General features: G+C 41.1%; 1 long non-coding RNA gene across 1 annotated transcript in view; it reads right to left on the reverse strand.

The window, feature by feature from the left end:
* Window positions 1-6,129: 6,129 nt before the first annotated feature.
* Window positions 6,130-16,842, reverse strand: part of LOC114631848 — a 44,912-nt gene continuing 34,199 nt past the window's right edge. The window contains exons 2-3 of the long non-coding RNA XR_003713013.1: window positions 8,557-8,614; window positions 6,130-6,315 (exon numbers count right to left, since the gene is read on the reverse strand). This is a non-coding gene — a long non-coding RNA (uncharacterized LOC114631848). The remainder of the gene's footprint in view (window positions 6,316-8,556; window positions 8,615-16,842) is intronic.

The raw sequence follows: 16,842 nt of genomic DNA on the forward strand, positions 1-16,842 counted from the left end.
AATAGCAACAAGCATTCTTAGTAGCTGAGCCATCTCTCCAGCCTCATGTTCCTTTAAAAAGTTTCTCCAATCTCTAGGAAATTTAAAGTAGAAGCCAAAGTGGCCTCGAGTATGTCCTCTGCCTGTTTCTGTCATTCTCTTTACTCTCTGTTCCCCATCATCAGCTTGTCAGGCGTTGGCTCAACGTCTACCTCATCCATATACACTTACATGCCTACTTAAAATTTCAGACAATGGTTTCAGTATTGAATTCCATCTGCATCATTTGCATCATTAGAATCAGAACTTCTCAAATATGGATATTTGAAGGGGATGCAGGGACTTCCAGTAGCCAGACTCCTAGATTCTTTTTTTCAGGGAAAAAAAAAAAAAACGTTGTGAACCTCACAAATATCTGTCTAGAAGGTCTCCTAAAGGAGACATGAAGCTTGATTGAACAGCACAGATAGGCTCTATGGAGACGCTCCTCCTCCAGAGAAGTCAGAGTTCACCGTGCAAGATTCTTCTGTGACTCTCAAACTTCACAGTCTAAAAGTACACTTCATTATTTCTGATTTATTGGGCAGAGGAGATGATTCCAATTGTGGTAGCTGATTCTTAAAAGCATCTCCCTGTTGCAACATTATACAAATGAATATATAACTCGATGTTAAAGACCAAAGGACATTATTTTTTTTTTTGAGAACAGAAAAGTAGTTTTAGCTTCTACTGCCCAGATCCTTTTCATGACATGAGCCCAGCTCCCTGTTCTAATGAGAGATTCTGGAGGATGTCACCTCTCTCCTCACATCATGCTCTCCTTGCATAATTGGTGCAGTCTGGCCCCAGTGTTAACAGAGAATTTTGCTGCAGTGAAAAACCATTTTCAGAATACATTTCAAAAATACTTCCCAAATTCTAAAAATGCAATGCTCCTCTCAAGATAGAAAGAAAAATACAGACCAGCTCAACACCCAGACAAGCTATGTCTAGCAAGCTATCTTGTCCCTGCTGATGGATGTACTGTGAGGTTGTAACTCGGGAATACAACACAGTCCACTGCCCCTTCCCTCTGTCATTAGGGCCATGGGATGATATTGGTTTCAAATATGAAAAATTAAAAAATCAAAAGTTTGAGTTAGGCTTCTCTACTATAAACACTTACCTATCTGTGCATCTCAACAACCAGTAGAGTCAAGTGGTTTGATATAAGGATAGTTCACTGTCTACATCTTTGAAGTGTATTTTTGAAGAAACAACATTGTATTCCTGAGATGCAGCTTCAAGTAGCAAGTTAAGGTTCCCTTCATAAACCCAGATACGTACATCCAAGTGTTATTTTAGAGATACCGCAATGGGTGGGATAAGAATTCAAAAACATATTAAATTTAGAGAAGGAAAAATCTCAAACTCTGATGACTAACCACTATAAACTTCTCTCACAAGTTCAGGTCAGCCTTTATCAGCCATTGAGGCTAAAGAAAACACGGCTCCTACTTTTTCTTAAATTTCACAATTGTGCAGAGCAAGCTGTAGAGTTCTACCACGTTGCATTGCTGTCACTAGCTACGCAGACCCACTGAAACGTAAGCTCTGTGAGGACATAGGCTTGTTTAGAATTGAGTTGTCACAGGTTTAGCTTAGAACAGTTTGTGACTCATAAAGGAAGGGCCACCTGGGGACTGTCCCATCTCAAGCTTCATCCTATCTCCAGACACCAAACCCAACACTGTTGCCGTGGCCAAGAGGCACTTGCTAACAGGAACCTGGTATGACTGCTCCTTGGGAGGTTCAGCCAGCAACTGACCAATGCAGATGGTTGGAGCCAACCATCAGACTGAGCTCAGAGACCCTGGTGGGGGAGCTGGTAGAAGGACTGGAGGGGCTGAGGGGGATTGCAACCCTATACGAAGAACGTCAGCTGGCTGGACCACCCAGTGCACCCAGGGACTAGACCAGCAACCAAGGAGTGTATAGGAAGGGATCCAAGGCTCCAGATACATATGTATCAGAAAATGGCCTTGTCTAACATTGGGAGGAGAGGCCCTTGGTCCTGTGGAGGTTTGATGCCCCAGTGTAGGGAGATCCTGGAGGGGTAGGGCAGGAGAAGGTGGATGGATGAGGGAGCACCCTCATGGAGGCAAAGAGGAGAGAGGAGAAGGAGGCTGTGGGTTGGGGAAGTTATGGAGGGGTAACTGGGAAGTCGGATATCATTTGAGATGTAAATGAATGAAATGATTAATAAAAGATGTTTTAAATAAAATAAAAATCTCTGTAGGATCTTAACTCAGGGTCACAGTTCAGTTTCTAAATCTGGACCATGGCCCTGGTTTGCCAGTTCTGGGGCATATGCTCATTTAACTATCCCTGTCTGACTGAAAAAAAAAGTTCTGGAGTGAGTGACAGATGGTGGAAAGAAGCCATGCCTAGGAGGGCACTAGAGCTCCTTCACACACTCACACACTGATCACTGACAATAATCAGTGTGTACAACGCTGGGTTATGACGTGCCCTGGACTTCCTAAGCCAGCAGGACAAAGAGCAGAACACTCACATATATTGAAACAAGAGCATGTGTGCACGTACACACACTACAGACAGAGCCCAGAGAATCAGGGAGGGGTAAAAACCACTTGAAAGAGGGAATAATCTTCTTCATGAAGATGACCTTGTTAAGTGTTCATCTAAAACAAGCTGCCTCCTGCCTAGGGACTGACAGCATATGAAGAGACTACTGTGAACAGTTTATGTGGAAAGAATACCAAGAGGTGGCATCATCCTGATACACAGACAGACTCTAACAGCACATTTAGCAGGAAAAGATGGGAAAACAGAGATCTAAGGTTTAAATTGCATCCATTCTTAAAGGCATTTCTTAATACAAAGAATTGCTACTTTTTACCCACGACATTTCAATCTCACATGGAACAAGGTCTTGGAAAGTCTCTAAGGACTTAGGGCTAAAGCTCCTACAGGGGAAGGAGGAAGAAATAAAGGAGTTAGTTTTTGAAATAATCACTTAAATGGGCCCAATTTATAAAACCGAATCAACTAACAGTTCCCTGTTTTCTGCTATGATATGTCTAGTGGGGGGACATGATCACTGCTGGAAAGACACAAATGAAGATGGTGCCCCGGTACTGCCCCCAGCAGCTTTTCCTTTGTATACGAAAAGAACCACACAAGCATTGTCACCTGATGGTTTCAATGCGTGGACGAAATAAGAGTAGTGACAGAGAAATAGCAACATACATTGATAGAGATTCCTTGGGATGCAATCAGACCGGTCAGTGCTGTCCAGCAGACACATGGCTAGACTCTGTGAGGGGCTATGGTTCCCAGGGAAGATATAAAAACATGTACAAATCTACCTCAGTGTTATCAAGTTGATAGGGCACCATAACCCCGCTCTGAACAAAGTAGACGGGGATATACCTCAGTGTGGCAAAGGATAGAAGAGTACCATAGTCCAGACTGAATGGATTGCTCAGCTCTGTTTCACAGTATAAAGTGGGAGAGACATTAATACAGGTTATGCACTACCACTCCCCGGCTCCCACCCAGAGGGAGATAAAACTCCTTATACATTCAACACCCCTATCTGAAAAAGCAACTTGAAATCACATAGTCTTTTTGCCAGCATGGTTTTTCCCAACCATTTTTTGGGGGAAAGTAGCTTTGATGAGACTGAATGAAGAGAGGAAGATACAGGATGGCTTTGATGAATTAAGTGGCAATATTCTTTCCTGCAGAAAACATATTTACAAATACCACCTATGGTTGCTGAGTCCTCTAGCCTACCTGACATGGAGAATATTTTCAAATTCTACAGCGGTTATCCAAATCTACTGATAATCCCAAAACCTACGTACACTATTGGTTCTCCCCCTATACACAGTAAGGCTAGAATTTGACTTACAAATCAAGTGTGGTAAGATATTAACTGTCATTATTAGTAATATATTTAATAAAGAGTTGGGTGAATCTGATACTTCTCAAAATATTTTATTCTAATTGATCACACTAGGTGGGACATGGAAAGGAAACTGTCATCAAAGGAGCAAACTAACACATCATCAATACTTTTGACTCCTCTTTGTATCCTTGGGGGGGTCATAAAAACCCAAGTAAGGGAATGTGAGGGAACAAGCCAATGTAATGTGGTCAGCATTAGCCTTGGAACAAGATTTACTTAAAAGCAACAGTAGGCAAGTGACCTAGTTTCTCAAAGCCTTGCCACATTGTATATGATAATTATGAAGTCAGTCAAACTCTTAGGGTAGAGTCCGAGATCCAGGGTGGGGTCGGCATGTGTCAATCATTGCGCCTGCCACCATTAATTGCTTGCCTTGCCAGTGTCTTTCAAGTGATTAACTCATAATGATCCATGGATATTTTAAACTATGCTCACAATGTTAAAATACTACAGACAGGACTGTAATCATTGTGTTGTCTTAATAATTAATACAGCCGGGCTGGTGAGATGGCTCAGCGGTTAACAGTACTGACTGCTCTTCTGGAGGTCCTGAGTTCAAATCCCAGCAACCACATGGTGGCTTACAACCATCTGTAATGAGATCTGATGCCCTCTTATGGGGTGTCTGAAGACAGCTATAGTGTACTTACATATAGTAAATGAATAAAAATCTTTAAAAAAAAAAAAATAATTAATACAGCCTTACATCATTTTCTGCTTAATAACATGCTAGTTTTTCTACTAGAGAAGGCAAAGATGAATTCATTCCTTGTTTGGTTGCACATGGTATGAAGGCACCTGTTGGCAGAGCAGCCCACTACAGGTCAGTCCCTGTGAATGAATACGTGTGGTGTATCTCTACAGCTAATCAATGTCCATGACACTCCTTGGATATTGTGTTCATTTAACAGCAATTTTGTTGCTACAGAAAACACAAGAAGTGGAGGATGCTGAACTACACCCTTGCTTACCCCATCCTTTGAAATATCCCAAATGCTGTCTGGGTGTTTCTGTTAACATATTTCGTTTTTGTCTCTACAACCTTTGGCTCCAATTTGATCTTACTAGTGGATAGCTTTCATGCCTTGAAAGCAGGGTCAAGCTCTAGAGTTACAACATGTATGTAGGGCATGTCTCAGTCCATAAAGAGAAAAAAATCTTTATGGACAAAATACATTTCTAATTGCCATAGACAACATATGTTTGATGCAGCCGATAGCTCAGCATAATTATATTGCCTTGGGGGTATGCTGATATAAACAGTATGTGTGTCAGATATCTAATATTTTGTTCATAAATTCCTAATTATGCAGATTGAATGTGGAAAGAGAAATCCAGTAGTTTCCACACATTGCAGCATCAAATAGAAAGTAAAACTTAACTATATAGGTTATATATGTAGATAATATGATTTTCTACTCTACCACATTAATTCAAGAAACTATTAACCTCCCTAGAATGCAAAAATCTATAGTGTGAAGAAAAATGGGGCGTATGTGTGAGACCACTACTTTGTATACCCTTTAATTTTTCTTAAATATATTAAAAGGAAGGAAAACCAGTGTTTTTAGGTTTTGGAGGAGTTTTTGTTGTGTTGTTTTGTTTTGTTTTCGAATGTGCAGACACCTTCCTGTGTCTATAGAAAAAGCAAATGCCTCTACTATCACTGTGTGAAGCAACACCCAGGAGCCAAGGACATCTTGAGTTCTTCACTTTAACCAGAGCTCCAGCTTTGGAATTCCCAGGATACAAATTGAACACTCTCTGTTAATTTTATAAAATATACAACATAAACAACAGCCCACATTCTAGGCCCCAAAACTCATCTTAACAAAGTTTTTTTTAAATATGCAAATCTTAAAATACTCTCAGGCCAGTAGAATTAAACTAGAATCAACAGAAAAGTCAAGTGTACAATCCAAAGATACATGATGACTAAGCCACATATTCCTAACAACCCAAGCCTAAGGAAAAAAAAATCCTAAGGGCAATCTAAGCATATTTTTAGATACATTAAAATTAAAACATCACTTACTAAGACTAAGGGGATAGCATAAAAACATTTTACAGAATACAATCCCATTCACAACAACTCACAGTAAGCTAAGAGAAGGAACATTTCCCCCAGCATATCTATTGATAGTACAGCAACCTATTAAATCATAAGACCTTGGTTAGTTTCTTGAGCATAAATTATGACTTTAATTTTGGAAATCAAGACATAAAGTGTATGCCCTCAGGAAATTAGCAGTTACATCAGAATTTGAGTCATATAACCAAGTTGCAATGTTTCCGTGGACAAGGCATCTTCTATGGAGTCCTTTAAATTTAACACTCTCACTTAAACAGCCGTTGTGGACCTACAATAACAGATAGACATTGTCATTTACTCTGGCAAGGTTACCAGACCTTACTGTGCCTTGATTTTACATTGTTAGCTTTCAATATTATTGTTCTGTTTTGTCACTTGTTCCTACAAGTGACAGTTCCAACATTCTATCAAGTCAAAAAAAAATGCCATTGCTTTGAGCTGAAATTCATAAAGTTATAGGATGCACACGAGGTGTGATGTGCTTATTTATTGAATAAGAAAATAAATTGAAAATGAATACAGAGACTGAAGTGGTCACCTCCTATAGCCAGACAGGACTTCCAGTGAAGGAAGAGGGACGCCAACCCACCCACAAAACCTTCAACCCAAAATTAGACATGCCTACAAGTTGTGCAGGGATAAAGAAGGGGCAGAGACGGAGGGAACGGACAACCAATTACTGCCCCAACTTGAGACCCAACCTGTATGAGAGACTTAACTCTTGATACTATTGATGATACTCTGTTATTCTTACAGACAGGAACCTAGCATAACTATCTACTGAGAGGTTTCATCCTGGAGCATATACAAAGAGATTCACAGCTCACAACGAAGCATCAGGCAAAACCTAGAGAATCTTGTGGAAGAGTAGGAGATGGGGTTGAGCACACATGAGGGCTCAAGGATACCACAAGAAGACCTACAGAGTCAGCTAACCTGTCCCTATAGGGGTTCACAGAGAGTGAACCATCAACCCAAGAGCACATAGGTGAAGGATCTAGGTCCCCTACACATTTGTAGCAGATGTGCAGTTTGGTCTTCATGTGAGTTCCCTAACAATTGAAGAAGGAGTTGTCTTGGTCTCCACTTCCTGCCATTGGATCCGTTTCCCCTACCTGGACTACCTAGCTGGGCCTCAGTGGAAGAGGGTGTGCCTAGTCCTGTTGAGACTAGATGTCCCAGGGCAGGAATACCCAAGGAGGCTTGCCATTCTCTAAGGAGATGAGGAAGAAGTAATGGGGGGAAGGGATTTGTATGTGCAACTGTTAGGCATTTGGTTGGTCCGTCCAAAGTTGGCCAATATGAGAAATCGGGTGTCGTTAGACCAGGTTTGGGGGATCTTCTCTGTAACTTTTAATATTCTACCCAATCTTCTTGCATCTTGTCCAACTCTGAAGCTATGCCCAACAGAAAGCAAGTGGAAGCAGCCACAGCTGCTCAGAACAGCTGAGCAACCACACATGCACTGAGCAGTACAATTCCACAGACCGCTACACCACTGAGTGCCCTCCAGGTTCACACAGTTCATCGTAATCTTCTAAAATGACTGCTGCTGCTGCTCACGTAGTGTTCTCGGAAAATTACAAAGCCGCCAACTTATTTTCTTGCCTTTAAAATCCTATTGCCCATTTCCCTAAGGTGACAGCCTATAATATCTTAAATCTGCTATGAAGCACATTTCCAATATGCATTAAGTTAGTACTTTCCTCACTTTAACTTGGATAGCTTTTTAGAAAGTAAGTAAGGGATTTCCCATCCTCATTAATATCATTTCTGATTAATGACTCTATTTCGTTTGAGGTTCTTTACTGGCAAAAGACCCATCACTTTTGGGGGAAAAAAAACTTACACTATTTTAGTTCAAATTCTGTTCCTTGTTATTTGTCATTTAAAGAGAGACAAAAATTCCCTAAAATTTTGAGAACACTAGTTTCTTTCCCTACATGGATAAAACAAAAATAAGCCAATCGCAATTTTCAAGTTTGTAACGTAAGCATTGACCACACACATATTTCTTGATTAAGAATTATGTTCAAAATGTATTGCCTTCAAGGATCAAGAAAGGGCTCAATGATTAAAAGTGTATACTGCTCTTATAGAAGACAAAAGTTCAGCTCCCAGCACCCCTATAACTACTGACTCTCCAGCTCCAGGGGGATCTGATAGCCTCTTCTGGCTTCAAGTAGGTATCTATACAAACATGCACACACACACACACACACACACACACAAATTTATGAAAGAAAACAAATGTTCTGCTTTATAATTTCAACCACACCAGGTTCACCAACACATTACTTATCATCCCAGAAGCTTTAAATTTTTGAGGCTTTTTTTTTCTTTCCTCAGACTCTCAAGTTCAAATCTAGTGATATTCAGCTAAATTAAGCTTCATTCCAGAAAGGCTCACGTTTTACTCTTTGCCTACACTGGGTTGGGGGGGGGTGTGAAGTGAGCACGCTGAAAGGTTAGGATGCCACAGGAGAATTTGAGTACTAATGACATTTACCCCCATACTTCATGAAGATGTGTTGGGTCAGTTCATTTCCAGATGTCTTCTCTTCCTTCTGTAGAAAAATGCAGAAGCATCCTTTTAGCCAAGTATTTAACCACTGAAAAGAAAAGTCATTTCTTATCTCTCCTTGGAGCTAGGTGGGGCATGTAAGGCCAGGCCATGTACACAGAACACTCTCATGTAATTTCCAGGAAGAGAAGGTTGTCCCTCCTCCCTCTGTAGGCTTTCATAAACTGGAATCGGGATGGTACCCGAGCCTATTGCCTAGTCATCTGGGTCCTAGCCTAAATGACTAGACTGTAAACAAACATGTGACCATGATTTAAGCTAAGACATATGCTTACATAGAATGTAGGTATGAATGGATCCTATGTCAATGCAAAGCAGAAAGCAGAAACTTTCTCCAGGTACATCTTACAAATATGTTGTTTGGAATATATTGTTCACATATATTTCAAACTATAATTCAAATTGCTATTAGATAATAAATTGGTCATCAGGAAAATGTATTACCATAGATGAAATATCTAAACAATGCTTGTGCCATTTTTTTTCACACGCAAAAATGGTCTTTACCCCACACAGAGCTTAGTGTTCACTACACAGCACAATAATCTTTTAAGATTTATCTTTATTTATATGTGTATGTAGGAGGGTGCACATACATAGTCATACATGCAAGTATCTCCAATAGCCAGAAGAGTGAGCCCCTGGAGCTAGAGTTACAGATGTTTGTGAGCTGTCAGATGTAGGTCCTAGGACCCGAACTCCAGTACTCTTGAGAGAGCAGCAAAGGATCTTAACTGCTGAGCCACCTCTCCAAACTCTCAATCAGCTGTTCTCAACCTGTGGGTCACAACCCCTTTGGGGATTGCATACCAGATATCCCACTTATCAGATCTTCACATTACGATTCACAACAGTAGCAAAAGTACAGTTATAACATAGCTATGAAATAATTTTATGTTTTGGGGGGTCACCACAACATGAGGAACTGTATTAAAGGGTCACAGCATCAGGAAGGTTGAGAACCACTAACCTAGACAGTAATCTGAAGTGTGTACAAGAGAGAGGCTCGTGATACATTGGTACCAAATGCAGCTACCAATAACCTGGACATCCAATGCTCTGTGGCTCTTCTTCCATTAGAACTCTTCTTCACAAGGGATAAGTCAATCTGCACTTGTATTTGATTGAGGCTGAATCAATCTGCACTCAAATTTTACTGAGACTGTGTTAGATGTTGATACAGGAAGGAACTGGTGACATTGAAAAGTCTAAAGGAACTAGCTGGATCAGATACAGCAGAGCCACAGGTCAAACGAAAGGCAAGAGACACTCGTACCATGAGCTTGAGTGGTGAGAGTTGTCGAGCCATCTGTTGCCATTAACCTCAATGGTATATAGTGCCACAGTCCTCATCTCTCTGCCTTACACTAATAACAAGTTTGAGCTCAAAGGGATGCCTTGTTCATTTCCTCTAGCGCTTTATCCAGTATGCTGTGGAATGCATTTTTTTTCCTAAAGCAAATAATCGTTGAATGAGTCACAAAGTGCACAGATGTGCGTGAGTCCAAATTTAAGGGGAAAAAAAAATCTATGAAGTAGCTGGCAAAGAAGAATCGAAGTTACGAGCCAGGAATCAGATGGCATCCCATTGCTCAGCACACGCTGTCTTGTTTATCCCCACCAACTAACTATCCACGAGCTCATCCCGCCCTCCATTCTGAGAGAAGAAAAACAAGAGCTGGAGTAAGGACTTTCATTACTTGGATCTCTTTAGGTGATTTCTACAGGTATTGCCCAATCCAGATATCACAATACACACAAGTGCTCATTAGAAGTGGATGATATTAAAGTCTAAGAGTTTGGTGCTGCCGCAAAGAGAGCTGGATTGTATATCGCAGACCCTCCATCTCTTTCATAATTTGCAATCAGTAAAGTCTTGGCTGCCAAGCACGAGGACCTGAGTTTTAGTCTCCCCACCCCGAACTCAGCTTGAAGAAAAGTAGGGTGTGGTGCACGCTTGTAATCTCGGTGCTGTGGAAGAGGATACATGCAGGTCCCTGGGGTTTTACTGGCTAGCCAGAATAGTCTACTTGGTGGGTTCTCTCAGTGAGAGAGCCTCTCTCAAAAGACAAGGTGGATAGCATCTGGGAAAGACAGTGAAAGATGACCTCTGGCTCCTGCATACACACAGGCACGCTTACACACACACACACACACACACACACACACACGCCTGTACTCATAGAGAGGGCAGGAATTAAGAGGGAGGAAAACATGATCCAACATAGGATTATGACTCTCTCTATCCTCACACAGGCCTCCAAAATCACAATCCCTCTTCCATCTCAAATCAGAAGACCACTAAAAGCAAACACAAGTAACCAGACCAATCCCTGAATGATACTTGAAAGGACTAATTTAAGAAGTTTAAGGCCAGCTGTGTGAATCATGTAGCACTGCCCACAGGGTTTCAAGACTGGACAATAAGACTAAATTTCAATATGACTGAAAGATATAATTAAATAGATGATTTCACCAACCGCTTGGCTAATACAGAAAGGAAATCACTTTCCTTCTAGGAAACATTCAAAATATCCAAGTAAGTTAGAAAAATGGGAAGGATTCTTTTAAAATAGATGAAAAGATAATCTATCGAAAAGCTTAATAGTTAAGACTTACTACTGACTTATTGGTGTTATGCTGTATTTGTCTATTGTATAGTTTCCACTTTGGAAGGAGCATTCCCACCGATAGCAAACCCATTGAAACAGTACCCTCTGGGTAGTAATGAGCCCAGACAGTGTCCACAGGGTAGGAATCTGGGATCTGCTTTTGCTCTGTGTCTGAAAAATGTCATTAAATTTTCTCTACCATGATCATATATGAAGTGATAAAAACGAAGGTAAATAGTCCATACAATGTTAGGAGAATTGCTTGAGTTATGATGTGCAAAGGTTTTGGAGCAAGACGCGGTATATATTGATCCATCAGTCATTTTCAGTGATTTCTACAGTTATTGCTCAATCCAGATAACGGTCAGAGTACACACAGGTGCTCGTTAGAAATTAATGACATTAAAGCGTAGGAGTTTGGTGCTGCCACAAAAGGAGCTAGCTTGGATACCACAATTCCTCCATCTCTTTCAGATTTCGCTGTATAGAAAAGGAAGGGAAAAGGAGAGGATCCAGTTTAGAATTGTTGGTGAGAGATTCAAACGTTGAAGTGTTGTCTGAACAAGGAACTAACTCCTCGATCACTTTGCATTTCTGATGAAATCAAGCCTCTGGCTTCCTTTTGGAATCAATCACTTTAGAGACAAGTCAGGGTACAGAGATTGAGCAATATGTCAGATAAACCACCCGTTGGTTTGTTGAGTTCTGTATCCAAATGCTATTCCTCACCATCCCTGTGCGCCCTCACCCAGCCAGGGGTGGAAAGATTTGGAATACACTGTCCTTTCTCTGATACTATAGCGTTACCAACTTATCTTCCACATTGCATCAAATTATCACAGGGAAACCCTCGTGAGTCAAGCGAATTCACTCATGGGGATTGCCAGCAGACCAGTTAAACTCTTTGACACAGAGAGAAGCTCCTTCCCTCTGTTTGAGAGCTCCTCATTGGCTAACAGCCTAAGTTCCAGTGTACTTTAGTTCATCAGTTTGGGCTGATGACAATGGATTAGAGAAAGTGTTTCTTTCAAGAATATCCTGGCATAATTTTAGGAGAAACTAGATGTGCAAGATGCAATTTATGCTTTATAAAATATAGCCAAGGTTGTTCTTGCTTTATTATACAGATAATCAAAGTATGTCTCCTGTCCCACTGTGTCTCAGTCTTAATTAGAGTTTCCATTGCTGAGAAGAGACACCATGACAAATAAAACTCTATTATTATTATTATTATTATTATTATTATTATTACTCACTTTACATCCTGTTCACTGTCCCCCCTCCCAGCCCCCTCTTCCCACAATCTTTTTCTCCATCCTCCCTCCCCTTCTCCTCTGAGCACGTGGGGGCCCCAAAGGAACTCTTATAAAAGGACATTTAATTGGAGCTAGCTTACAGTTTCAGAGGTTCAGCCCATTATCATCATGGTGGGAAGCATGGATGTGTGCAAGCAGACATGGTGCTGGAGGATCCAAGAGTTCTGTATCTTGATCCAAAGGCAGCAGCAGGAGACTGGCTTCCATAGGCAGCCAGGAGGAGGGTCTCTCTTGACACTGGATGGAGATTGAGCATAGAAGCTCAAAGCCCATCTGCATAATAAAACACATCCTCCAACAAGGCCACACCTACTCCAACAAGGCCACACCTACTCCAACAAGGCCACACCTACTCCAATATTGCCACACCTCTTAATGGTGCCACTCCCTGGGCCAAGCATATTCAAACCACCACAAAGAGTAAGTCAGAGTTACAGGGGTGTTGTTACAGTCTAAGATACTGAGGTAAAAACTAATTGGCCAGAGTAGTACAGCTCTCTGGCACATCCTGCAGTTCACAAGGAACATATACAACAGAGCCATAAGGTCTTTGCAGAAAACTATGGAGGGTTTTTTAGCCTTACGGATGGTGGCGAGCATACGCCTGGTAGGACTTCTCAGCAGCACCCAGCAGCATCTAAAGCAGACATGTGTTCTTGTAGGTAGTGAAGAAATGCATGCATCCCTGACCACTTTTCTTCCTCCTAGCCTCTGAGCTGAAACCTAGCCTGTCTTCATCATTACCACCACAACATCACCACAGACAATCAAGCTGTCCCACAAGAACACTACAACTTCCTTTCTGATAGATTTTGGTGTGTAGGTACAAGGCATGGAGTTTTGGGAGACAGGAGACTGCTTGTGTCATAGAGACGGGGGAATCGTTCTTCCCAGAGAACACATCTGCCTCTTAAAATAAAAAACAGCCAGAAACCCACCTCACGGATAGGAAAAGGTGCTTCAAATAACTAGACAAAGCAAAGTTCTCAGTTTAATCTAGCCTCTTACTTCCCCTTACTAGACATCTTCATTGAGCTGAGAACAAGAAGCCAATGTGCTACGTGGAACAGTCTTTCATTTAACTCAGAGGGATCAGTGCACACACACACACACACACACAAACACACACACACACACACACACACACACACTACAATATCACTGACACCATCACCACTAGTAATCTTAACATCACCATGACCATAGATCCTATCATACCACCACCAATAACACCACCAATAACACCAAGAACATCACCAAAACCACCAAAACCAATACCACCAAGAAGAAGAAGGAAAGATCACATAACCAGATATACAAATACAACATGAATATGCACACAAATCAGGCTGCAATCACCAGGAACGTGCCATCAGGAAAGACTTACAGTTAAGGTGAAAGGAAAGCTCAGGGGAGCTTCGAGAATGTCAGTGACCTAAAGAGATGATGTCACCAAGTATACATGCCAAAACAGACTAAAACTCTCAGTGATGCGTAAAGGTCAATTACGTAAAATTGAGGATTAAATGTGCTAAGGGTCGTGATTTTATCGACATCTGAGGCCATTTAAGAAAAAAAAAAAAAAGGTTCCTGAAGGAAGTGACTTACCTGGCATTGAATTATAAAAAACTATTTATAGAAGTATTGTTAATGTATTAGAACAAATGAGAATGAGAACCTTGAGGACAGTCTTACAAAGCAGGGCAGGCTGTCCCCTTAGACGTCCCTGGAAAGCAGCTTTAAGGGGGTTTTCGCCAATTTTCAGCCCATTTTATAATGAGAAATTATTTACAAGATGCACGCTGAAGATTTTCAGGCCACTTCTCTCTGACCCAGGCCCTCTTCACTCACTGCAAATCCTCTGCCTCCACAATTGAACTCCAGTGTATAGCGTGGGTGTTTCCATTAATGTCCCAGGGCCTCTGGTATATGGAGGAGGAGAGATGTTTGTATGAGCTAAATACGTGAAAATTAGATTTTGAATTAGCATATTTTGACCTCCTGGCCCATTTTACTTCTACATCTTTTTTTAAAAATAGTGTATCAAGTCTGAAGCCTTAGTCTTAACAGCAACAGAAATCACATCTCCACGTAGCCAAGTTTCTTTGTAATTTTATGCATCTATAATTATGGAAAGGTTTGCAAAGAGACATGTCTTAATGGCTTCATAAAGCAAATCTTTACTTCAGACTCTCAACCATAATTCCTTTTCATTCCCAGAAGAATATCATTTTTTAAAAAAATAACACAAGCTTTCTCCTAAGACTTTTATTCTTTACGCCCATTATGTATTATGTGTTTATGTGTGGGTTTGTGCACATGAGTGCTGGTACCCCAGAGGCCATAAGAAGGTGTGGAACTGTGGAACTATGGAGCTGTGGTTATGGGTGGTTTGGAGTTGACATGTGGGTGCTGGGAATTGAATTCTAGTCCTTTGCAAGAACAATGCTACCTTAACTGCTAAGGCAACTCTCCAGCCTCGGAGCAGCTTTACTGATGTAATTAACATGCAGCAAATTGCAGGATTACATGTACATGCAATGATAATGGTCATTAAGCTCGTGAAACCATAACTCAAGTTAACAGTGAGCATCTATGAAACTCCCACCCATCAGTAACAACTCTGTTCCATCCAAAAGCAAGCTCTAGTCTATTCCTAAACACCAGTTTGCAGGCTCCACAATTTCCAGAGATACACTCATCAAGAGGGTGCTGTATATGGACATATGTGTGAAGGCTTCCTTCACTCCTCATAACACCCAAGGTCTTTCTCAGTACCATACTTCAAGGTCACACTCTCAACTAAGGACCAAATGGCTCAGAACATGTGCCTACAGAGGACATTCCAGACCCAAACCATAATCCCTCTCCTCAAGATTCAGCCAGAACAGCGCATGCTGTGTGAGGACTACCTGCACAGGATAGGTGGTCCTTACTCTAACAGTGCTCAGACCTCTGTTCATCCTTAATATGTAGTACCAGTATCGTTGTGTGTTCTCATCGTTAAAGCATCCGGCTAGCTAGTCAATCAAAACTCAGCTTCTCAATATGGTGGGTCACGTAAGCACTCACTTCCGAATATCCAGTATTTAGCAGAGTTCTGTTAGCTATTCCCCATTCGCTACTGATTTTCACAGACGCTACTGACGTCAGAACATCCCTCAAATGACAGACATAGATGTGTGCTATGAAAGCATCAATTTCGGTCACGGTGCCCCAACACTTCAACCTAGAGCTCAAGACTCGCTGCTATGTTGTTCTGTGTGTTATTGTCTTCCCCAGTCACTCCCGCCTAACAGTATTCTATTACTGCTCTTTTAAAGGTAACTTTTCTATAACTTCTAAGTGAAATGAACAATGTATTGATAACCTTCCCACCAAGGCTTGGGGACTGTCACACAAGAAGAGGAGTGAAGATTCTAAGAGCCGCTGGAGCTTTGGAGAATGCCTGGAACGCTACTCCCATGAATTCACCGCAGCTTCAATTGCCTGTCAAGAATGACAAGAATCCAAAACATTCAGTACTCCAGCACAGAGCAATGATAGGCTCATGATCCTCTGCCCCTAGCTGCGCTGAGAGCACTGGGGGAAAGAACAGACTGTTTTCTTAAGGATATGACCCTTGACAAGTTACCCATACTCCAGTGGGTGACTATACACCCATGAGTATATGGGCAACACAAATTGGATTCTGTCATAGAAGAGGACGAGAAGTTGGGAGGGGTTAATAGTGGATTCAGGATGCACTATGGAGGAACGGGGATATGTATGATCAACCTATATTGTATAGACTGTATTCATATGTAAGATTCTCAGACTTCACTAAAAATTGCATTTTGAAAAGGTGTTTATTATAGGAAAAGCCTTCATCAGGCCCCAAACCATTTTTCTTAATGGCAGTGAACACATATTTTTAAAGGACATATAGTAATGATTTTATTATCATCCAAAACCTCCCATCCAGTATTTTCATACTCAATTTTATCCTGAACAGTGAAGGCATTGTTTTCTCTAAAGGCTTTGAAGAAGAAGCCAGCTTTGTATACCGTTCAAACAGCGTCAGGTAGGCACTTCCAAATCTGTAATTAAGAGACTGGGATGAAAAAAAAATCTACCTTGGGAAAAAATTAGATCAGACAGAAGATTAACTGGATGACTCCAGTGTGAGGGAGATAAAAGATGGAATTGCATGGTTTGAGGATAAAATGTAGAAAGAAAGAAAGAAAGAAAGAAAGAAAGAAAGAAAGAAAGAAAGAAAGAAAGAAAGAAAGGAAGGAAGGAAG

The sequence above is a fragment of the Grammomys surdaster genome, unplaced genomic scaffold (assembly GCF_004785775.1).
Source record: "Grammomys surdaster isolate TR1022 unplaced genomic scaffold, NIH_TR_1.0 367, whole genome shotgun sequence".
NCBI lineage: Eukaryota > Metazoa > Chordata > Mammalia > Rodentia > Muridae > Grammomys > Grammomys surdaster.